This window comes from Phasianus colchicus, chromosome 1 (assembly GCF_987193195.1).
Source record: "Phasianus colchicus chromosome 1, bPhaCol1.hap1.1, whole genome shotgun sequence".
In the NCBI taxonomy this organism is placed as follows: Eukaryota; Metazoa; Chordata; class Aves; order Galliformes; family Phasianidae; genus Phasianus; species Phasianus colchicus.
The window spans coordinates 15,042,773-15,067,262 of record NC_143436.1 but is presented as its reverse complement, the minus strand read 5'-3'; the positions used below and the strand labels follow the sequence as shown (position 1 = coordinate 15,067,262).

The window sequence follows — 24,490 nt, the reverse complement described above, 5'->3', positions numbered from 1 at the left end:
CCTGTGACGGTCATTGCTCCCCTGCTCAGTGGCCTTCTCCTTTGGGAAGATTTTCATGTTGGCTTATTAGATGTCCACTTCTACAGGATCTACCTCTTAGTTGTCTTATTCCCCTTATTTTTCCTGCCCCTTGTTATGTGGCGGTGCCAGATTCCTGTTTTCCTGTTGTCTTTGCATCTTCAGACCAGGCAGTTCCTCAGCCCTGCGGGGCTCCCTGCAGCCCGCCTCTGGCCTCAGCCAAATGGGCCGTGTTGTTTTGGAAAGCACTGCCCTGAACTGGACAGAGGACTCCTCCAGCTAAGGTCCTGCCAAAGCTGCCCGCGGCAGGATTAATTCATCAGCATCACAGTGCCAGGACTCAACATGCAGCACAGGCGAAACCATTCACTTCCAACCCAAACAAACAGCTCGTCTTTACAACTCACTCCCCGCCCTGGCTGCTGCCTGACTCTGAAAGGATCTGAGCATTTGTATCTCCTCAGCTCTATTTTGAAATGGTTAGCAAAATTATTTCAGCAGACCTTTTTGGCCCTGATTTTGCTATGCAATTCACAGGTGAACCCTGGGCAGCAGGGAGCCCACATACTTGCCCTGAAAGCTGTGCTGACACAAGGTTACATCTCCATGGAGTGCTTGGTAAGATCAGATGTTTTCACAAAGACATCTTTCTAGGTACACTGCATTAACTTCCATAGACAGAAAAATGTCAGGAAGGAATAGCTAGTATGTTACTCGCACAAATGCTATGATGAAAGGTTGGGTAATTGTCATTATAACACTGGAATTCTCTTGACTCAAAAAATCATCTGCACGACAACATTAAGAACTGTAATACCAGGTTGAAGCAGAAAGCAATTCAGAAACCATAGTGTGAACGTGGAGTTTTAAAATGAATATACATTACACTTAACAATGGCTAAATGGAAGTGTAACCCTGTACTGGCCTGAAGTTCCCCTTTTTCTGAATATGAAAGCAAAATAAAAACCTTTAACAGCTTTCACGTGATGTGCTAGCAGCACAGGGGAAACTCGTTGAAGATTCACTGACTGTGCTTGGTTTTGCCTTATGTAATTGGTAATATTGGTCAAGGAAGTTCACCTTTGCACAGCATGTGCAGTGCTGAATTAAAAGAGATTACAAAATCTTATCAGAATTGGAAGCCTTTGTTTTTGTTGCCTGGATCCCCAGCTGGATTGCTCCAGGAATGCAAGGATAATAAGTTTGCCTACTAACCTTGTGGTTAGTAGGACTTATTTGAGAATGCACAAACATATGGAGATTGGAGCAGCTAAACCAAAGCCTTTCATTTGTCAGAAGACAAATTCAAAGGGAATAGTTTACAACCTGAACAACGTGTTTCATGTTGTCTTCTGCCAGAATTGTATAAAATACCTTAAATAACTGTAAATCAACATAATGCTACTTGCAATGAAAGAATGAAGTATTTTCTGTATTCCATTCAAGAAAATGAGGTAAAATATTTTGTGAGATGTTACAGATTTTTTTTTCCTAATTTCAGGAGTTAGTGGGCTAATAAAATATTTTTTGCAGCTAATTTTCCACTTCTACATACACAGCACAAGTATTTATTACTTTTTGTGGCAAATGAAGTAACACAGGATTTCCTGTTACCAAGATTCTCTCCTTATGGTTCACATATTCTTCAGAAATACATATTTTAAAATTATTTTATTCCTGTTGATTTCTAAACGTGACTTTAACCCTTTCCCATAAATTAGCTATCAGTCGTATCTCTTTTCCAGTCAATAACAGTCTGTACAAAACATAGAAAGGCTATTTTACCATATAAAAATGGAGCTCCAAATGTTCAGGAATACCATAGCTTAATGAAGGAAAGCAAAGAACACAATTTGGTATTCAAATGAAGCTGATTTAATCAAAATTAGTCATGCAAAGAAGCAATCACTTTGCTAATAAAATCTTGTGGAGTTCAGTCACAATGCAATTATTTCCTTTATCTTTCAGTTGTAATAAAAATATGACACAAAATTGCTGTCACGATCTTTAATGGGAGTTTTGGAGGTTGGAAAAATGTAAGATGGTATTATTGTGTCCTCCATACAGTCAAATATCAGTTTTTATGTTGCTTCATGGAGAATTGAGATAAAGAATAACAGCCACATTAAATGCTCAGCAACAATTTTATGTACCAACATATGTTGAAACTTGATGTAGATGTTCTATTGTCACTGACAGACTTGGTTCATTGCAGTTTTGGGAGCAGTACCTAATAGCTTGTGCTTTTTTCTGTATCACTATCAGAGTAAAAACTTCAGTACAGAAGTACTGTAGGTCTGATACCAACAAAGCCAGAGTCTGCTTGCCTCAACCCAGCAAGAGGAACGTTCACTTTTGTAATTGCTTCCTTATGTAAAGGACAATGAAAAAAATATTGAGGGATACATGCTATTTTCTGATGGAGGGTAAGCAGCTTTCCCCTTTCCTACAGAATTTATGAGCTGGAATTTTCTGAATGAGTCATAAGCACTTTATGATGTGTTCAGTTCAGGATTAAAAATAAATTGACAAAATACCTTTATTTTACAGCTCTGCTCTGAAAACCAACCAGGTAAACATGCAATCAGCTGTGTTAACTTCATTGTATGTGAGATTATGTTAACTTTGGTATCAGAAATAAATTTTTGTTCTTGCTATAACTTTCTAACAAGTTAAAGAGTAAGATGGGTTTTCTTTGGTTTTTGCATCATGTTCCGGGTATGGTGGCTGCTCATGTAGTGGGAAGGGAAAGAGAGTCCATCTATTTTTATGCCAGTTCTGGGTCACTGCTCAGGGAAGCAGTAGAAGACCCCGCGTGAGAGAGGTGGGATCCAGAAGAAGAGCAAATAGAAGAGCTTCTGCTGCAGAGCCCTTCTCTGGAGGGGTGCCAGTAGCAGCTGCATCCTCTGTAAGACGTCTTCTACACGAATGACTGGATTGAGTTCCCAGGGAGAAGAGACTCAGGGAATCTTTCAGGATCTCTTGACCATGGAAGTAACCCCGTGACCTGATTCAAAATGTCTTTTGCGAACTTCCCTTTAGAAGAAAGCTCAAACAAGGAAAAAAGGAGCCTCATCTGTCTCAAGTCCATTCTCCTCCAAAAAATACCTGCTCTTTCTTTTTTTCATGGTAGGTCTGTGCTCCTAGCCTAGATCATGCCTAAAATGCCTCATTTCAGACATCTCTTTTAAAACAGGAAGCAGCAGCTGTTCAGAAGCCTTCTGAGATACATCTGCTGAAGGCTTTGTCTCCCACTCAACTGACTTGGGCTCTTGCCCTTCAGAGAAGTTATTTAAAGCACAGAGGTGGGAGTACAAGCTGTTTCCTCCATACACCTCTGAAAGTTGCATACATGCATAAGCAGAGATGTAAAACTCATGTAATGTCTCTTACTGGCTTCAATACATAGCTTATCTATTTATATGTGAATGGCTGTGCTTGACAGACAGCGATGTTATTCCTCATGACACCACAGTGCGTGTAAGCAGATCTGTTAAGACCACTGTTTATTCATAAGGAGTGGGTGAGCCCATGAGTTGTGGCTGCTGTCAGAGGTCTCAGTATTAGGTGGTGAAGCAATATTGCATCATCTGGTGGTGCTGGGGCTTGGCAAAGGAAATGAAACAAGACAGAAATAGAAATGTAAAGAAAAGGAGAGCACACTTCTAACAAGGCCTCTAGTCTAGCAGACACCAACAAATTAGTATCCCTAAATATATGGTACAGACAGAATTTTCTCAGTCTCTGAAATGTACTCTCACCAAAAATAATGAGTCTAACTGTCTGCCCATCGGCTTCTCTATGTCAGCTGTTCTCATTAGCCATTATCCTACTGCGTAGACATTTATTTCTCTTAATATCTGAAAACTGGCTCTGCTATAGGCTTGCTTCTTGGTGCATTCTCCTGATCTTTTCTAGAAATATACCCTAACCCTTCTCCAAAAGCGTTAACAAATGGCTTTAGCAGACTGCCCAGAAGATCACCAAATCTGCATTATTCTGGACCAGAGCAGAAGATTTAGTTCCAAAGCGCTGGACCCATGTGGGAAGATCTGTTTTTCTCATGAGGAGGATGGGAATCCCAGTCAGATGCTGGGGTTGCATCTGTGACAGCACTTCATCTTCAGGAGACAGTATTTCATCACAGTGAGGTACTTTGCTAAATAAATAGCTGTCCTCGTACTGGAATACACAGCTTCTTTCTTTACAGGCAAATCAAAATCTTGACGGGCAGGCAGCGCAACTAAAATAAATTAAAAACCAGATTCAAACCTCGCTCTTCATATACCTGCTTCACAGAGATGAAAAGGTAAGAAAAGCAGGGAAACAGTAGGATGGGAAGGGTCGGCCTATATGCAGAAAATGAGGGCAGCATTATGCTGTGGATATTCATGCTTCATCACGTGGCAGTCTGTTCTGTATAGATGGTCCTCCATAAATTACGTCCATAAGAGTCACTTAGAGACAAACATGGGAGCATCAGCCAAGTAAAACAGTTGGTACTGCCAGACAGCATGTTTAATTTAGAATTCTTTGAGTTATCATCACAAATATTACTCTGCCTGTAAAATGCACATCTCCATACATTCCTACTTGCAGTTGAAAGATAGAGTTCTCCAGCAAACTTTCATGAAACTTCTTTAGCCTTTTCCCTTTTGCAACATGAACCCTGAGCTTCAACAGGATGGAGGGCATGGATGAGCCCAGATTAAGTGGGACTGTCCTCATCCATCTTGGAAGGCAGCAACCAAAGTGCTGGTCAGAGCCTGCACTTCCCAATGCATGCTTTCTAGTGCCTCAGCTCCCCAGAAAAGCCAACTGGTCTTTGAACTGCAGTTCTGTACACATGAGGAATACAGCAGTACCTGTCTCTGCTCCAGCTAGATACGTGTGTGAGATAAATTTTTAATGGCTCTTATTTTTGCCTGTAAAATTTGGCAGATGGAGAGAGCATGCTTTCTAGAGCATGCAGGATACAGTGATCCCAAGTAAACTGGTCAGACTAACGTACCTCCAGGCTTTGTTAAGCCTGCTTGCCAGCTGAAAGCAGGCAGAGCATGGAGCTGGATCTCTTCATAGTTGTTCATCTGGTTGTCTATCAACTACTGGAGATACACAGCCCACAATACTCATCTCCTGAACAACATTCAGAGTCTCTGATGCATTTCAGAAGCTAGAGGAAGTCTTCCTAAATTCACATAATGAAGCAGACATACAGGAGCTTTTTGTTTCATCCCAGCAGCAAGCAATTATTCTTCCTTGTGAAACCAATGTGTCTTCCCAGTACTTTTCCCATGTATTTCCAATAACAAAATGCTTTAGCTGAGATGGAATAATTGTCCTCCTTGAAGTGGATCACTTAATTCTGGATAAACCAGATTCTGCAGTGTTTCCAGAGTACATCAGTACCCCAAAAGCACCTGGTAAAGGAATGGGAATAAGGATACAAACACGAGATGCACCTAGGAAGATACTAGAAGAGTGTTTCCTTTTCTGGTCTCAGATGATCTAAAATACTCCAGATAGTCCTTGGACACTTCCTGGATTCCACAGAAGAAAGCAGTCCATTCCATCAGGAATGCCCTTCCTTCATGGAGGAGTGATTGATATTAGGAATGCTTAATGAACCTGAATAAATTAGTAACTTTGAGAGTAGCGTTTTAAAAATCTCTCAAAGAGTGGTGATTGCCTGACGGGCTACAGAAGGTCATTTAGCAGAGGTGGCTTTAAGCACAGAAGTTGCTTGTACTGGGATAGCACTGTAGATGTGTAGGAAGCACATCCTTAAGAATGACAATGGTGAGGACTTGGGTCAATGCCATGGAGCTGGACCTGAGGAAGGGCAATCTGCTGGCACAGAGATGCACATTGCCTTGGCCATCAGCACCTGCACAGAGAATACTGCCTCACAGACTTACAGCCCCTTCAGAAGGTAAACCCCGGAAGTCTAAATATCTGTATTTCAACAGACTGAGCACTGGAGATGGAAACCACACTTTTGTTCATTCTTTCCCTTATTTTTGCCTCCATTTTGAGTCATTGGCCCCAAAGTGTTTGTAGATGAATGAGATCTTTGCAAAGTTATTACTGGGAGTTCAGGAGTTGAGAGTGAGGATCCAAAAGTGTGCTAGTGAGGGAAAGCAGCCCTTAAGACTACGGCTTGGCTGTGGTGTACTCAATTCATGAGAGCCTCTGTTAATAGCTCAGTAAAGAACAGGGTTGGCTGAGCTTGTTTAACTTTGAGTCCACTTAGATAAACAACAAGATACTCATCATTGTGTCCATCTGCTGTGAATGAAGGCATATCAAAAGCTCATTGATCTAAAATCCCAAATTTAGCTTGCAAAATGTTTCCACTGCTCCAGTGTGAGTAATATGAATTAGCCTGACCAAAACAGAAGATAAAATGTATGCAGGCCAATCAATTACACAAGCTATTCTTGACTAACAGTCTTCAAGTAATGCATGGCCGACGCACAGGAAAAAAAATGAAAAAAAAAAAAAAAAAGATGGATTTGATGCAGTGTATGTTTGCAAGGGTGACAGTGCTTGTGCTGGCAGTCATTTCAAAGGAACTCGGCATTACTTCATCATCCGGCTTTAATTCCATGAAAGAAGGAACACAAAAATCAAAGATTGTCTTCACTGGTGACTGGGGGAAAAAAGCTGTTTGAGTTAGCCTGCTAATCCCATTTAAACAAATACTGAATGTGGAAATTGCGGATTTCTAAGATAAGCATATCTGTCACAGGCCCTGCAGCAGGGGGGAGGGAAGGGCTTGAGTTTGGGAAGATACATGGGCAACTTCTGGCACTGGTACATGCCAGGAAATTGAATCCAAGGTTGGATTCAGCCACATAGAGGCTCCAAAGGTAGGAAATGCCTGTCTCCCTGTGCTGACTGCAGAGGGGCCTGTAGTGCGACTAGGCCAGGAGGTTCAGCTAAACACCTCACATTGGCTGCCATGAATGCAGGCCTTCCAACAGCATTGCTGGCCACAAGGGTACATTAAATGAACTTCTGTAACTGGGCCTGGGCTTCGGTACCTAACCACTCTGAACCGCCTTCCACCACAGCCATACTCCTTGCCTGCTTTTCAGCCCTGGCAGCACAGGCGCCCAGGGAGGTGTCAGTAATAAACAGCAACAACGGCCCGGACAAAGGCGTTTCCCTTTCGGTCTCAAAACGAAAGTGCTCCATAGATAAGCTTTTGCTTTTCAGAGGCGCCTCCCCCCCACGTCACCGCCGCAGTGTGACGCCATCAGCCGCCCGGGCGCTGTTGCGTCACGCTGGCTGGGGGCGGCCCGGTGTTGTGCTGACACCTGCCGGGCGGGAGCGGTGGCGGCGGTGGCCGCGCGGGGCGGAGGGGCGGGAGCTCGGGGTGGGCTGAGCCCGGCGGCAGCGGCTGCGTTCCGCTGCTTCACGTCCACGCTGCCACCGGGAGCCTGAGGTGCTGCGACGGCGGTGGGAAGCAGGAATCGTGGAATCATAGAATCACAGAACGGTTTGGGTTGGAGGGTTGAAGCCCACCAGCCCAACCCCTGCCGAGGGCTGGCTGTCCCCCCTGCCCAAAGACAGGGATCTCCTGAAAAGAGATAAAGGGCCTGGAGCATCTCCCTTGTGAGGAAAGGCTGAGTAACCTGGACCTGTTCAGCCTTGAGAAAAGAAGACTGAGAGGTGATTTTATTAATGTTTATAAGTATCTTAAATTTGGGAGTCAAAGGGACACAGCCAACCTCTTTTCAGCAGTCTGTGGGGACACAACAAGGGGAAACGGCCATAAACTGAAGCGTAGGAAGTCCCACACCAATATGTGAAGGTACTTCTTCACAATAATGTGAAGACAGAGCACTGGAACAGGCTGCCCAAAAAGGTTGTGGGTTCTCCTTCTCTGGAGATATTCAAGACCTACTGGTGCAGCCTGCTGTAGGGAGCCTGCTTTGCAGGGGGTTGGTGATCTCTAGAGGTCCCTTCCAACCCCTACAATTCTGTGATTCTGTGAAATTTTGGGAGTCAGTGGGTCTGTGTACTCCTCAAAGCTCCACCACAAATGTCTCATGTAATTTGAAGAAAGGTCTTGGGCATTCTGTCTCTGTGTGCATCTCCTTCACTAGCGGGGCATGAATAGTAATACTTATCTCCAAGGGCATCTACAGCATTCTTGTAATTTAAGATCCTTAGGATATGGAAATGCAAAATATTTGTGTGGTTATGGAATAAAGTTGGCAACATGGTTTTCATTTGTCTGTGCTACAATTACACGTGCCATCTGAAATGAGCATTGGCAGAGCTTTCCTATCACACCAAGTCCCATGTAGTTACTTGAGCACCTAAAGCAGCTCTGGACATGCTTTCACAAGAGGAGCAGGACAGGAACAGGAATGACTTCTGCCAAAGATGGGCTCAGGGCAAATGCTCAGTCTGCCCAAGAAGCTGTCATCTGCCCACCAGGGTTTGAGCCCAGGCACTGCTGGAGCTGAGCAGACAGCTCATGCTGAGCACGCCAGGTGTGGGTCTGGGATCTCTAACAAATGGTAAGAGAGCTGGGGCACCTCTGCTGTGAGAGGAGTCTCTGGGAGGTGGGGTGCCTGGAGAAGAGGCATCTTCAGGTAGACCTCATCATAGCCTTCCAGTACTTAAAGGAGGGGAATCTAAGAAAGATGGAGGGAGGTTTTTTGTTTTTTTTTTTTTATGAGGGGCTGTAGTGATAGGAGGAATAATGGTTTTAAATTATAAGGAGGATAGACTTACATCAGATATAAGGGCACTGAGGCACTAGCACAGGCCGCCCAGAGAAGCTGTGGATCCCTGGAGGTGTTCAAGGCCAGGTTGTATGTGACTTGAGGCAAACTGGTCCAGTGGGAAGTGTCCCTACACATGGCAGGGGGGTTGAAACTAGATGACTTTTAGGGTCCCTTTCATCTCAAAGCACTCAGTGATTCTATGATTCCCAACTTCTCAACTCCTCTGCTGGAGTTGAAGCTGAGGGTGCGTGGCAAGGCTCACCTGTCCAGGGGCTCCATACAGACCAGTGAGACCACTGACATCTTGAAACCACTGTGGTCTCTCACGTAGGAGCTTGGACTGAAAGCAGCATTAATGCAGCCTCTGCATGTGTTGCTCCTTTCCATCAGCTCCATGCTATCCTTTATTTATGCTGTACAATTGATTAACCTACATACTTTATTTATCCTGATATCAGATAACCACTCCAAGCATGAGGGGTATTAGAAATACCAAAACTGCCATGTGTGATGCAGGACATCCATTCAACAGTGTTACAATATGCATCCACCACCATCTATGGCAGAACATTATCTGTCAGAATATGGAGGATGGCAAAACCCTTCACCCTCATACCTCCAGCAGATCTGATGGGGGAACGATGAGCCAGCTTCTACTTGAACTCAGAAGCTGATAGTTATCCCTGATGCAGGAAAGCAAAGTATAGGGCAAGAATATTATTACATTCAAATGTAAAGATCCCAGTCAAGATGTCAGCAAAAGAGATATAGCAAATATTATTGAGTTTAGTAAAAGAAATCAAATGATAATGAAACATAAACATTTCTCCTGTAACAAGAGGTGGGGAATCAAGTCATACTTGATCCAAAAAAGAAAAAGCATACTAATAGCACTGCATGCTGACTAGTGGGAATTAATATTTTACAAAGGAGTAGTCACAGTTCCTGAAGAGTAGAAGTTGAACAGTATGCAGTCAGCAATATTGATGAGTTTCAAACATGGTTTGTCTGGAGTGAATGGAATGTTTTAAGAAACATCTAATATGAAGTAGAAATTAAAGCCCTTGGACTTGTTGTAATTAAATTTAGAATAATCCCATAACTAAAAAAACCCCAAACCCTGGATTCAGATATTTTCCAGAAAGTCAATATAGGCAGGTAGAAGCATGACCCATTCCAATGGAGCTGCTGGCGTCACTTCCTTTCCCTACCCTGCTGCCCTCAATCTGTCTGGCCATGGGCAAGGGACCATGTTTCCTAAGTGGCAAGTGGTCTCCATCTTTCACCAGTTAGGATAAAAAGCAAGCAAACAAAAGTAATTGCCAACTCTACTGAGAGCAAGACAACTTATTTCCAGCAGGAAGAGCTGAAAGTCACTGAGAATCTCACTGCAAAGCACTGCTGGGAGGTATTGCTCTTGGGCACTCACTTCATGGTCAGAAGCTGGAGAAAAACTGACTTTAAACTTGGTCTTATCCCAGAGTAAAGAAAGAGGAGAAAGCAGAGCAGAGAAGCTGGTTGCTTCCCTCTGCAAAGAGAAAATAACTGGAAAGGATATGGATGAGCCAAAGGCAGGATGGCTATGCCCACAGGACTAGTAAAGCAAATGTCACCTGTATTGTTACTGCATAAGACCTAACAGGAGAAGGAAGGAATTTACACACAGAGGTGAGGTTACAGCATTGGTGCTGAACAGGTGGTTAGTAGGTGCATGACTCATTTGGGCTGGGCAGAGATGATAACACAGCAGGGAAGATCTCATACTTTCAATTGGTAAGAATTCAGGTGAGGGCATTTTAGACTGCAACAGAGGAATGTTGAAGCTGCATCAGGAAGGGTCAGGTTGGGTATAACAAAGAAGGTTCTTCACCAGAGGAACGGGCACCTTGGTCATGGCCCAAGGTACTGGAGTTCAAAACACATTTAGACAATGCTCTTAGACATAGGGCTTGAATGTTGAATAGTCTTGTGTGGGGCCAGGAGTCAGATTCAGTGATCCATACGGATCCCTTCCCACCTGGGATGTTCTTTGATTCTGTGTAGTGCTGTGAAGTAAAGCATATTCATTTCCAATTGTCTTGCTATTGTTTGCCTGATGGTCACTATAAGATGGTATGCTATTTTCTGTTTTGGATTCACTGTCTTGCATCTTTTGCAAGCTCATTCAGCAGTGTGTCACAACCATTCATTAACAAACTCAGTTGTAATAAAATAACTTTGATTACTGGAATCTTTGCTGGCAGGCAGACAGGCAGCTGCAAATAGCTACAGATGTTGCTGAACTCAAAACTGGATGGCAACTGTTTGGCATTAACTGAAGCACAGTATCCTAAGGGTGACCTTAGTTTCAGAGTAACACAGAGTGTAGTGAGGTTTCCTACACAAAGCCCAGGACATGCTTGCCTATCCTGGCTCATGGGATGCCCAGTTCCAGAATTTTCCAGTGGCTATGCTGACCACAGCAAGTGACAGCACAGAGAAGGAATGAGGTTGCTGGTATGACAAGAGACAGGAGGGAGCATTTCCACAAGTAACCAGAGCAAATATCTGTACAGCACTGGCACTGGGTGGGCCCTATTCTGTCAAAAATCTTCAGAGTAGTGAAAGTGGTCTCCTCTGCTTTGTAGTGATTGTGATGTCCATTTATCTTTGTGAAGGGTGACGACTGTATCATTTCTGGGCTGTGTATTTTTGTCCTGCTTGCAGTGGATCCAGAATAATTTTCTTGTGTCACCTCACTACAACTTATGCTTGCTCAGTGAGAGAGTACACTGTACATGGATGCCTACAAAAAGGCAAGGGCCACCCTGGGGTATGCACATCCAAGATGTGAATTTTAAACACATAAATTCAGAGCAACTGAAACTAAAAGGTGATGTGTTTTTTTTTTTTAAATTGAATAGTTAGGAACTTTCCACACGCATGAAAGAATCTTCTTTTTTTTTTTCTTTCTTGTTGTAATTATAGTCTCTGAGGTCTGCTTATGGATTACAGCAATCGTGACAGATGTCTTCTGCCAAGATTTATGCCTTTTTAGATTAATAAGTGCAAAACTTGTAAACAAAAATCACAAATTTCCTTAAAAGTTTTTCCCTGGCTTAGTTTTCCCTGGCCCCCTGTCTCTGCCATCCTTCCCATCTTTACATTAGGTCCACCCTGTTGCAGTATCCCTCTAAACTAGAAGTTTAGCTAGCCCTGTTGTGTTAATTATCATTTCATCATCACCAGTACAGCAACTGCCTCTTAGTTCCAGGAGGAGGGCTGGCATCTCCAGACTATTTTCTGGGCTTAATCCTGGGGACACAACCAAACTTCTTGCTGGCATATCTCACTAGCAGGTCACCAACATCTGATCCTGCAGCATACTTTCATTTAACATGCCCAGGCATCCAGGAAGGCCAACCATATCCTGGGATGCATCAAGGAAGGCACTTCCAGCTGCTCAAAGGAAGTGATTGTCTCACTCTACACTGCACTGGTGCGGCCTCACCTTGAGTACTGTGTGCAGTTTGAGGTACCACAATAGAGAAAGGACCATTAGAGGGTGGCCGAAAGACTATTAGAGAGTGTCTGAAGGAGGGCTGCAGGGATGGTGAAAAGTCCGGAGGGGAAGACATATGAGGTGTGGCTGAGGTCCCTGTGTTTGCTCAGCACAGAGCAGAGGAGCTGAGGGGAGGCCTGATGGCGGCTGCAGCTCCTCACAGGGAGCGGAGGGCAGCGCTGAGCTCTGCTCTGTGTGACAGCGACAGGGCCCGAGGGAACGGCATGGAGCTGCGTCAGGGGAGGGGCGGGAGAAGGGCTCAGGGAAAGGGTCTGCACCACAGGGCGGTGGGCACGGAACGGGCTGCCCAGGGCAGTGGGCACGGCGCTGAGCTGCTGGAGTTCAAGGAGCGTTTGGACAACACTCTCACACATACAATCTGATTTTTTGATGGTCCTATGTGGAGCCAGGAGTTGGACCTGATGATCCTTATGGGTCCCTTCTAACTTGGGATAATCTGTAATTCTAAGAATAGTCCTTGGTAGATTATTTTCAGCCATGAATTTGCCTAATTGTTCTTTGAATTATGTTAGCTTTATGAATCCCATGGCATCTTGCAGTCAGTTCCACAGCTTAATTGTGCACTTCATAGAAAAGTGTCTCTTTTGTTTGCCACTTGAGGATTTGATTTTATGCCTTCTAGGTCTTAAATTATGAAAGACACTCATGATTTTATATCTCTGCCATAAACCTATTTTCTACAGGCTGAAAGTTCAAGCACTCATTTCTTGTAAAGACACAACCCCTGTCAAGTTTCTTCCTTGCTAGTTTCCTAGCACTGCTATACCAAAGCTATTGGTAAGGACTGCACATTGTATTCAAAGAGATGTACCATGGACTTATGGTCACATACTGTTATTTTCTACTGTTCTTTCTTCTCTTGTCCTTTATTAATATTGCTTATTTGCTTAAATAATGTGTCAGCTTGACTTATCTGCCCTTGGAGAGAGGAAGATGGTGTCTGATGCACAGCTGGCTAAATTTCACCCAAATGTTTACAAAGAGTTGTGATAATAGAAGCTAGAGAAGAGGTACTCTCAACACACTCCAGGGCTACACCAAAGCCAAGGTGTAGCCAAGGTGTACACAGGCACAGAAGGAGTTTGGTCCTTACTGGCTGGCTATAATCAAGCTTATTTCAGGAACTTTGCTTGAATATTATGCAAATACACACTTACTAAAGGGATGATGGTGCTGCCTAGCTGAAATTACTGCCATGGTGCTTTCCAAGCTGTTGCAATTGCAATGTAAGGAATCCCACAGACTTACAGAAGCATCATATCTTTTGTACAGTGTTTATGAAGCTTGGAAGAATGCTGTCACCAAGAGCAACTACAAACATTTCTTTGAAAAACTAATGACTGAACACAGGTAACCCACAGTGGGTTAACCCACTGCATCCAGTTTCACTCTTCAGCTCCAGTTTTTCATAATGCCTTTGGCCCTATGCTGGATACATTCAGTCCTTGAGTTTGTGGAACTAATAATGCAGACTATTTCTTAATGAAATTAGATCCTTCTGCGCTGTTGTCCTTAGCTTTTCTGTTGATCTCCTTAAAACTCTTTACGTTCTCCTTGCAATTCTTTCCAGACTAAGCTAAAGCCTAGCTGCTGAATTTCCCAGTGTGATTGTTGCATAGTAGATCCCTGAAGCTCCTGGACAGGTGATGTGAATGCTAAAAATTCAAGTGGGTTACAGGAAGCCTGAACATACTCATTGGCAAGAACTCCTCTGAAGGTTTAAAAATTCCCAAACTAAAAATAGTTTGTGGCCAGAAGTGAGGGTAGGGATGTGGAGAGCCGGTGCTACAGGCAAGCTGCTGGGGTAAGCTTAGTGTCTGTGGTCTTGTCCTGGTTTCATCTGGGAGGAAGTTGATTTTTCCGTCTTAGTGTCTGGTATGACTGTGAAGACCAGAACAGGTCTTGCCCCTTGCAAGTTTTGTTTTTGTTTCTTTGTAAGCTCTTGATTGCTTCAAAGCAGCAACATTCCATCTAATGTGACTGCTAGCCCCGATGCTGGCCACCACTTGCCACTCCTGAGATTAGAGGATCTTCTCTACATCAGCATCCAGTGCAAGTAAGCAGAGGGGGAAGGGGGCATGCAAGAGAAGACTAGAGGTTTTTACTCGTACCCTCACAATCCTTGCACAAGGAAAGAAAAGGGGCAGCACCACAGCCTCACCATTTCCATCTTGCAGTTGTATTTGTACCACTTCTGTACCACTGCTGAAACTCCACTGATACCACCACCAAGTACTCAGAACAGATGGACCATGATTGTCTACTCTGTCAAGAAGCAAGAGCCAAGATGTGCACTTGATACAAAGCAACTCAACTTTGTCTGTAAGAATGGAATGGCAGGAATTGGTAACAAGTGAAAAAATATAAAGAAAAAAAAAAAAAGTATGATAATGAAAACATTGAGAAAAAGAGGAATGCATGCAAAAGAAACCACATTACAGAAGGGAAATTAAAGGTGAATGGGTTTGTGGTAAATGTGGAGGGAAGGGAGAAGCACCATCTCAGAAGGGTAGCAATACTCATAAAGGGGCTATATCACCTGCAGTATGTCACCATCAGGTCCTGGCTCACCTTCGTGTTGTCTTTGAGAGTTCTGCATTTCAAATTCAGAAACCATTAGGCGTGGTGAAGTATAATGTGATGTCAGCAAATCTTGGGCAGGGTGCTTTGTCCTGAACATATTTTCAAAATTTAAAAAGTAATTTATCTTGCTGCAGACATTAGAATTTTCAGAGTGGTTATGTCAGTGCTAATGAGCTCCAAAGCACTAAAAGGAACCATGTACAATACTAGCCAGAGTTTCATATAACTTGTTTGACAAGCAATAATGATTACAGCAGAGCTGGAAGTCAAATGTGGATATGCCAAACAAACAGTAGCTTTTGTCTGTACTAGGAGCTGTGTATATCAAAAGGGTGTTCCCTTTGGATAAAAGAGTGAAAACTCTCTTACCTAGATTTTCTAGGTTCGTTCATCCTTGATGTATCTATCTAGGCACATGCGATACTCTGAAGATAATGCCATAAGATGATGGCCATAACTAAATGGTGCATTTCTGGATCAGAACCTGGAGATGTTACTGAAAGTGGAAATAATGAGAGATTTGAAAAATAGCTCAAAAGCGACTTCTAGGAAAGCTAATGTACTGGAAAATAGACCATGAGGAGAGACTGGAGAAGCTCGCACAGGAAACAAACTGGTTAGAACCATAGAATCATTGAATGGCCTGGGTTGAAAAGGAACAAAATGATCATCTAGTTTAAACCTCCCTGCTATGTGCAGGGTCACCAACCACCAGACCAGGCTGCCCAGAGCCACATCCAGCCTGGCCTTGAATGCCTCCAGGGATGGGGCCTCCACAGCCTCCTTGGGCAACCTGTTCCAGTGTGTCACCACCCTCTGAGTGAAAAACCTCCTATCTAATGTAAACCTCTCCTATCTCAGTTTAAAATCATTCCCCCTTGTGCTATCACTATCCACCCTCATAAATGGCCATTCCCTCTCCTATTTATGTGCTTCCTTCAAGTACTCGAAAGCCACAAAAAGGTCTCCCCAGAGCCTTCTTTTCTCCAAGCTAAACAAGCCCAGTTCCCTCAACCTTTCCTCACAAGAGAGGTGCTCCAGCCCTGTGATCATCTTAGTGGCCCTTATCTGGACTCAGTCCAAGAGCTCCACCTGGACCCACTCCAAAAGCTCCACGTCCTTCCTGTACTGTGGGCCCCAGGCCTGGACACAGTATTGCAGATGGGGCCTCACAAGAGCTGAGTAGAAGGGGACAATCACCTCCCTCTCCCTGCTGGCCACCCCTATTTTAATTCAGCCTAGAACACAGTTGGCCTTCCGGGCTGCAAGCGCACACTGCTGGCTCATGTCCAGCTTCTTGTCCATCAGGACCCCCACGTCCTTCTCTGCAGGGCTGTTCTCAAGGAAATCTTCCCCCAGTTTGTATAAATACCTGGGATTGCCCTGACCCAAGTACTGCACCCTGCACTTGGCCTTGTTGAACCTCATTAGGTTTTCATGGGACCACTTCTCCAGCCTGTCGAGGTCCCTCTGGATGGCTTCCCTTCCTTCCAATCAGTATCACTGCTCAGCTTGGTGTCATCTGCAAACTTCCTGAAGGTGCACTCGATGCCATCATCTGTGTCACTGATGAAGATGTTGAAGAGCTCCGGTCCCAAGACTGACCCCTGAGGGACACTGCTTGTGAGCAGCCTCCACCCTGACACTGAACCATTAATCCCAACCCTTTGGCTGCATCCAGCCAACCAATTCCTAATCCATCGGACAGTCCACCCTTCAAATCCACGCCTCTTCAATTTAGAGAGAAGGATGTGGTGAGGGACCATGTTAAAGGCCTTGCAGAAGTCCAGGTAGATGACATCCATCACCTTTCCCATCTCCACTGAAGCCATCACTCTATCATAGAAGGCCGCCAATAAGCAATTTGTTTACACTACAGATCTCTCAATTTCTGCTTTTAGTATCGTGTTAATGGATGGAAGACAATTTAGAGACTGGTTGAAGGAAAAGATCTTGATTAAAAGCATATTTTATACCTGTGATAGAATTAATTTTGCTTTAGTCAGGACTTCTAGTGATTATCTATCAAACCTAGTCATAGAATTCTTCTAAAATCAGTGGAGATAAATGGCTGAAATGCCCATATGCACCCTGACAGCTAGCTTACATTAGACAGTTCAGCAATTTGAAATGTGCCCAATTTATACTGCCATCCGGCAAGCCGGTTCTGCCTCTGTAATCTACTTGTATTTCTCTGCTTATTTTCTAATCCATTCCTAATCTTTCCACTTTTCTGTAATTGGCCAACTCTCCATCTTCACATATTCCAGCCTCTCCTAAAACAAGAGCATTCTGCTGGGAAGTCCCTGCCTGAGGGGAAATCTATTCCATAGCTCTTTGCTTTGGTAAGAAAGACTGTAGATTTATTTTTTAATTTCATTTAACTACAAATTGTATCTGGCAATTTTCAATGGAACCATGGTTCAACTATTCATTATCAACGTCTTTGACAGCAATCTTAGAATCTCAGCTTTTCATTTTTTTTCTATTGTTTCTTTCCTGACTTATTTTTCCTTTGCTTTCATTATTTACATGTACATATGAACATCTGCATAATACGATATTCACTTTGTAACTGAATTGTTTCATTCTATGACCACTGTGAGACAAAACAAGACATGCACCAAGCAAAGCAAATCTGTATTTTAATATATTAGTCACTGGAAGGAAGTGCTGCCTTTGGAAATACTGGCTCATTTTGGCAGGAAGCAAATGAACAGGAATTTTGGTGATTCAGCTTTCAGCCAGGGAGGGACAATTAAGAAGAATGTGGATTAGGAAGAAGCTAGAAAAGAAAAAGAGAATATGAGGAATATGGAAGAAAAAAGCAGCTCTAATACATGTAACATGTTATGTGCAGAGTAAAGGTAGCATTTCTCTGTAACGGTATGTCCAACTCATCTTTACAGTCAGGAGATTTAAGATGTAGGCCTTCGTTTCAGGCAAGACTTGAAGTTAGCCTCTGGCATCTTCATTTACATTTCTAAATAATGACCACTTTTTCAAAGGTGATGGGACATTTGCAGATCTCATTGCCTGCAAGGGGATAATGAATGGCTTAGGCCATGAATTGCAAATGCTCAGCACTGAGAAGTTCGCTCCAGACAAAGCATTTGAGACTTTAACTTTAGGCTCCTAGTGTCAAAAACTTAAGGCTCAAAATGCAGATGTAAGAAAAAACTAATGGACAGTGAAAATGCTGGCTTAATTAGATGGCTATAATTAAACCCGTGCTCACCCTTATGTGGGTACTTCTAAATGCATGTAAGAATGGCTCATTGATTCTAAATTGAATAGGAGCCAACATCAAATAAACTGAAATAAAATACACATAAACTGGAGCAAGTGTCCATACTAGGATTTAGCATGGGTTTAATTAAATTAATAAAGATTAAACCACCGCTATTTCTTATTTGGATGGACCTTCAAAAGGTAAGATTTAGTGTGGATCATTTGTTAACTCTGATGACTGTTTTCACTTTATAATGAAAGTTTGGAACACTTGCATATATAGGAAAATTCTCAGTGCAGTTGTACATTGATAGCATTGATAATAAGCCTGTGTGGGAACAAAAACACTAAGTAATTCACTGCAATTCTGAAAGATCATTTCTAAATACTTGCAAATGAGCTATTCATCCACCTCCATCCTACTGGAGATTCATCGAGAATGAACTTGCCTTGAATATCTTTGACTTTTGAGGAGAGACTTAACAGTAATGCAGGTCATGTAGAGGGCCAAGACCTCAGCTAGCTTCAGTCACTATCTCTCTGCTGAAATAAAGATTATCTACAGTTATGCAGTATCTTCTTTTTCTTTTCATTATAAAATGCACAAACAAAGAGCATATTTTCAAAATATTCTTTTAGGTTCCTATTTTTATTCTTTCTTTAAATAATATTCTGAAAATTAGTCAAAATAATTAACGTGTTCCAATCATCTAATTTAGGTATTTATTTTGTGTGGAGGTGAATTCACAATAACTTCAAATTGATTATAAGGAATGCTGCCAATCGTTACTGAACCTCAATTTAATAGAATATTTTGAAAATGAATACCAATCACAATCCAGGGTTTTTGATCTAGAATTGCACCAAATACATGAAATATATGGAATATTTTCCAAAGATATGCATGAAACACGGTAAGTGTGTTCGGTGTATATAAGATGATGCATCCACAAATAACATGAGCAAACGTCTGGCAGGTTTTACACCGTGGAAGGATCTCAGACGAGTAACACGACCCGAAGCCAGGCGTTTTAACCCTTTTCCTGGCTCTGTGACGTCCGTGAGCGCTCTCCCAGCTCTGCACATCCCCGTGCCGCGCTGCAGTGGGGGCAGAGGTCCCTTAGCAGGAGCAATTTGGGGGTAAGCAGATCATCCTTCCAGGCTAACTCAAAGCACAAAAGAGAAATTCAAAATGAGGTGTTAATGCTAACAACCAACATCTGCATAATAATTAAGGGCTTACAACTTTCACTGAAACAGAGATCAAGACTCTTTCCTACCTCAGGTGCCCGAAGATCACTCTTCTGCCCCACGGAAGTGCCAGGGCCGAGCTGGCAAGAGATCCGCATCTACACTTCTTAAAACAAGCACTGCCGGCAGAGAGGAGGGCAAGGTTCATGTGGACAAAGAAAACAAACTAGAGGAGCCTGACTAAGACATGATGAGTGACAGAGAAAAGCTGCTCTAAGCATCCATTTAATAATGCCGAATCCCTATGACATAAAAAGCTGATGCAGCTTGAATTCCATTATTCTACTTCATTCAAAGTATTTTGAAGGGCAGCTTTCTCTCCATGGGCTTTATGCTGGATTGCCTGTCATGGCCTCTCCAGTCCAGAATAAAACATAAACCCAATATAAACACTGTGTTATATCCCGTGGCTAATTCAACGAAAAATCAATCATGCTCTCACACTGTTCTGCACTGAGTTTCTACTGCCCAGTACTTTGGCAACATATGTATCTGGAATAAAGGAAAGTGGAAGTACAGAATGGAGTGTATCAGGAAAAGAATTCTTAAATTGACAGGAGTGGTCAGGTGCTGGAACAGGCTGCCCAGGGAAGTGGTGGAGTCACTGGATGTTCAAGAAACATTTAGACATTGTACTGAGGGACATGGTGTAGTGGTGGTAGGTGAATGGTTGGACTGGGCAATCTTGGAGGTCTTTTCCAACGTTAGTGATTCTATGGTTCTATGATTCAATAACACGTGGCATCAAAGATAAGATCTCACCAATAAGGTTTTTAAATAATTCTTAGCAGACTTTAAACATAGTCTGTGTTGAGACAAGGGAGAGAAATTCACATTTGATTTAACAGTCTCAGTACTTCAGATAGTACTGAGCCTCAGGAAATGCAGTGTGACCAATATTACAGAATGACATGGTCTGTGATGCGTGAGAACTGTGTTCTTGAGCAATGTATTTCTTACGCTGGAATTATATTCAAAAAGTATTACTAGACTGATTTGTTATCTACTAATTTTACATCATCGGTAACATACATTTTCAGATTAAAACCACACTGGTTGGTCGTGTATGGGAAAGTGCTGCAGAGCATTCTTTTGTTTTATAAATTAAAATTATCAGTTAGAGGATATACTGTAGGACTATATTTTTGACAGAAAGCAATAGGAAAAAAAAAATAGGAGAATGTTCCTGCACACATATTACCATCAATAAAGAGAAGGGGGGAAGAAAATGAAAGACAAACAAAAGCAAACTAAAAATCAAAACAAAGAAAAAAAATACAAAGAAATAAATTGTTTGCCTTTTTCTCGATCCATGGAGAATTGTCAAGGTCAGCAGAGACCTCTGGTGATCATCTAATCCAGGCACACCAGCCCGCAGCCCGCAGCCCACACGGCCCAGCACAGCTTGCACTGCAGCCACCCCCTGCCCTGTGCAGCCATAGCCACAGCTCTGCCCCACCGAGCCGCCTGGCCCTCAGCACCAACCCAGCATTGGTGTCCTATTGACTCTGTCTGGGCTGAAACCAGGGCTGCACTGCAGTGCCAACTCAAGTTACAGCAAATATGTTTATGGATTTTGATACATTGGCTAAACACAGTTCTATAAACAGCAAATAATATGCAGTCGTGCTTTGCATTGTGGTAAAGGTATTTGAGAATAGGTTTCAAGAGTGCAAGAAAAGCACCAATTTTTTAATTTACTTGTGACTCCATTTTCAGCTGACATAAATAATTTTTTGTCAGTTTTCCAGTGGGATGTATAGAGTTGAAGTAAAAGATTTAACTATGTCTGTCTACCAGACTTTCATGAGCCCTCTCTTACCAGAGAGAAATATTGCTCACTTCAGAGCCACGCCTTATTTGTGTTGTTTGGCAGTGAGTACATTAGTGAAAAATTATTTGGAAGGATGAAGTACAGGAAGAGTAAAAATTCATCAAAAATCCCTACTGAACCCTTGAGAAATCACTGAATTGCAACAACTGCCATCAAAGCAGACTCCTGTGTTAGTTTCACAGAAACAAGGTCAAATATCAGCTTTTTATGTTTTGTTGCTCTTTTTTTAAAATACATTTTAATAAAAAACATTAAAAAATCAAATAAGTTTTGTTACTTATATATATTAACAATATGTTTATTGAGAGCTGCTCTGAAAGTAATGTCTCGTATTTTATGACATGAACCTAACATTTTAGACAACAGTCTATTATTGATTGCCAAGACTGCAGTGACCACCAGTAGAGCATTTATTAATAACAGGACAATGATTATCTTGACACAGTTCATAAGTGTTATGTGCAGAATATAGAGATTACTCCCAGAATGTGGAAACAAACGTTAAACAGCATCTGGTGAAAGATCTTCTAAGAGTGCTTTCTGTATGACAAAGCATGCTTCTTGGTGCATTTTTATGTTCACTATTGCTTGAGGGTTTGTTTTTTTTTTTTTTAGATGTATTGAAGTCTTTTGCTAAAACAGACATCTTTTTTCTTTTTTTTTTTCTTCCAAACATCATTGTCAACAAATGCTATTAAAATAAAATGCGTATTAAAAAAATTAATCTTTTCTTCCCTCCTGCACCTAGTCACTCACCATTTTGAAAGAGTGTTTACTGTGTCTATGAAGAAAATGAAAAATGAACATGCAATAATCATAACCAGTGGAATAGCCTTTACCTCAGGCTCTGTCTTTGCAGGGGTTTCTGCCTGGCCGTGGGTCCTGGCGGCCAATGGACTTTAAACTCCGCACTGCTTTCTCTGAAAATGCTTCATTGCTTTTCAGTTCTAGAATATGTTCTTCCAGCCGTTGCACCAGGAAGGCACTGGGAAATAAATGCTACATTTTACAGTTGTGGTTGCCCTCTTCTCTTTTTCTATCAGTCTGTAGAATAGAATGATGGCCAGCTCCAGAGTTCACCCAGTCTGCTGGGCTGTCTGTTAGGGGCCAGAAGAGGTGGGCTAGGGAGAGAGTGCAAGAATGGGGCAAACACTGAGGGTTACCTCCCCTGATGTAGTCTTCCCTTCTTGCCTAGCCGTTGTCTTCCAGGCTTTCCAAGACCAAGGGGATAGTCTTGGGTTTTGTACACAACAGGATCTTTGCCTTCTCCTCATGTCTTCCACTCATTCATTGCTTTGAACTGTGAGCTCTGTAATATTTGTAAACCCTTCTCAGTGAGCTCATCTTTTTGTACCGCATTCAGTTCTGCGGTACAAGTTTCCAAGTTGGCACCCACAGCTTTGCTGGAAAGGGAATCCACAGAGTAATTATGAGTCATCTGAAAAAAGTACCTCTTTTTGGTTATTTAAAAAAATTTTGCTATACAGCTTCATGTGCTTGTCTTTCATTCTTAGATTATGAAAACGAAGACAATAACTTACAATCTTTTTTCTTTGTACTATCACAGTTTTATAAACCTTTATCATATTCCCCCTCAACCATCTGGTTTTTCAGACTGAAGAGTCTTAGCTTATTTAGTCTCTCTTCATAATGAAGAGAAGCTGTTCCAAATTTCTGCTCATCCTAATTGCCCTTCTTTGTATCATTACTATATCCTTTTAGAGATGGCAGGACTAGAAGCACAGATCTGTGGAGGCACAGTGGACTTGTATTCATCAGTGCTGTTTTCTATTTTGCTTTCTTTCCCTTCCAGAGAAATTCCTAACATCTCATTTCCTTTTTTGACAGCAACTGCATCAGCAATTTTTTTTTTTTTTTGAAGTACAGTACACTGTGATTCATATATATGTATATAAGAGCAATTGTTTTTTTAACAACTGATTGAGACACAATTCTTATAAATCCCTTGCTTTTGTCTTTAATGAAAGTGCTTTCAGGAATTTTGCCAGTGCTTGTCTGGGAACAGCTCAGAACAAGGAACTTGATGACTGCTGGATAACACCTGAAGTTGAGCTGCAAACGTATGTGGACTTGCATGGTCACACAAGGTCTCCCAGTAGTGCGCTAAAGACATTTAAGAAACAAAGTAACTGAAGCAGAGTGCTAGCTAATACAGCCTCTCAACAGCAGAGGGAAAGATTGCAAGAAAGAGTGCTAATTTTTAAGGGTGTTGGACAGTAAAAGACTGTCCTTGCTGTCTAGGTAGAAGAGCATGAGTATGTTAGAGAAAAATCCCCAGCAGCATAAGACTTAATATCCAGGGTTTTTGCATAAATCACCATGACTCAAAACTCTATGTGATCATGTGTACAGATAACATTTTAGTAGTTAGCAGCACTGTTTGATACTAGGCAGGAATTATTTATGAAATAAAACATTAATGCAGTAGTTTATCAATTTATACTTTGTTTCCCATTCTTAAGAATTCTGTAAAGAAATTCTAGTGAATAAATAGAATGAAGATTGCTAGATCTTTTCTTCTCTGTTTTGGTGTAGACACTCAATGTATTTTTAGAATAATGATTGTTAGAAACTAAGAAGATCTAAAGAAAATTAAGTAATTGAGTCCATACACGTTAGTCAAGCCATTTTAATCCATTTCTTCATTTTATTCCTCTGTTAAAGAAAGGCAATATTTGCTTACAAAACTCAGGAGTGCTGTGAGCGATAATTAATGCATATAAGCAGCACTATGATTAAAGTGAAGAGCTATGTACTTCCAAAGGATTATTAATTTTATTATCATCATTAGCACTGCACTGAGCTATTGTAAATTGCTGAAAGAGCCAATTACTGTGGATTTTCTTGAGATGACTTTGTAAGGTATTAAAAGGAGAATGTTACACTGCAGAAATCTACAATGAAGTTGTAAAACTGAGATTACATTCTGTGCTGTAAAATGGTATCATTCATACCAGAAGCAAAAGTAACTTGTAAATACTGATTAACACAAAAACATACTAATCTATCTTTTAACTCATACAGTGGCTCCTTCCCCACTTGCTGAAAACCTCTATTAATGATTTTGAGTCATAAGCCAGAAGTGTAATCTCAGGAAAAAGGTCATGGCCAATGACCTTGGCCAATAGCCAATAAACAACTGGATTTCTGAAGTTTAATGAGGGCATATGGACCAACTGAGCAGCTGAATCTGACAGCGTGGAAGCTCCCACCACTGGGAATGCTCATGCCAGCTCCTGCAGTCC

General features: G+C 42.1%; 1 long non-coding RNA gene across 1 annotated transcript; it reads left to right on the top strand.

Annotated features, from left to right (window-relative positions):
* The first annotated feature begins 197 nt into the window (after window positions 1-197).
* LOC149919404 (uncharacterized) lies at window positions 198-24,392 on the top strand. The gene is made up of 3 exons (XR_016464437.1): window positions 198-7,696; window positions 19,117-19,279; window positions 23,213-24,392. It is a non-coding gene; the product is annotated as an uncharacterized LOC149919404 (long non-coding RNA).
* The last annotated feature ends 98 nt before the right edge of the window (window positions 24,393-24,490 follow it).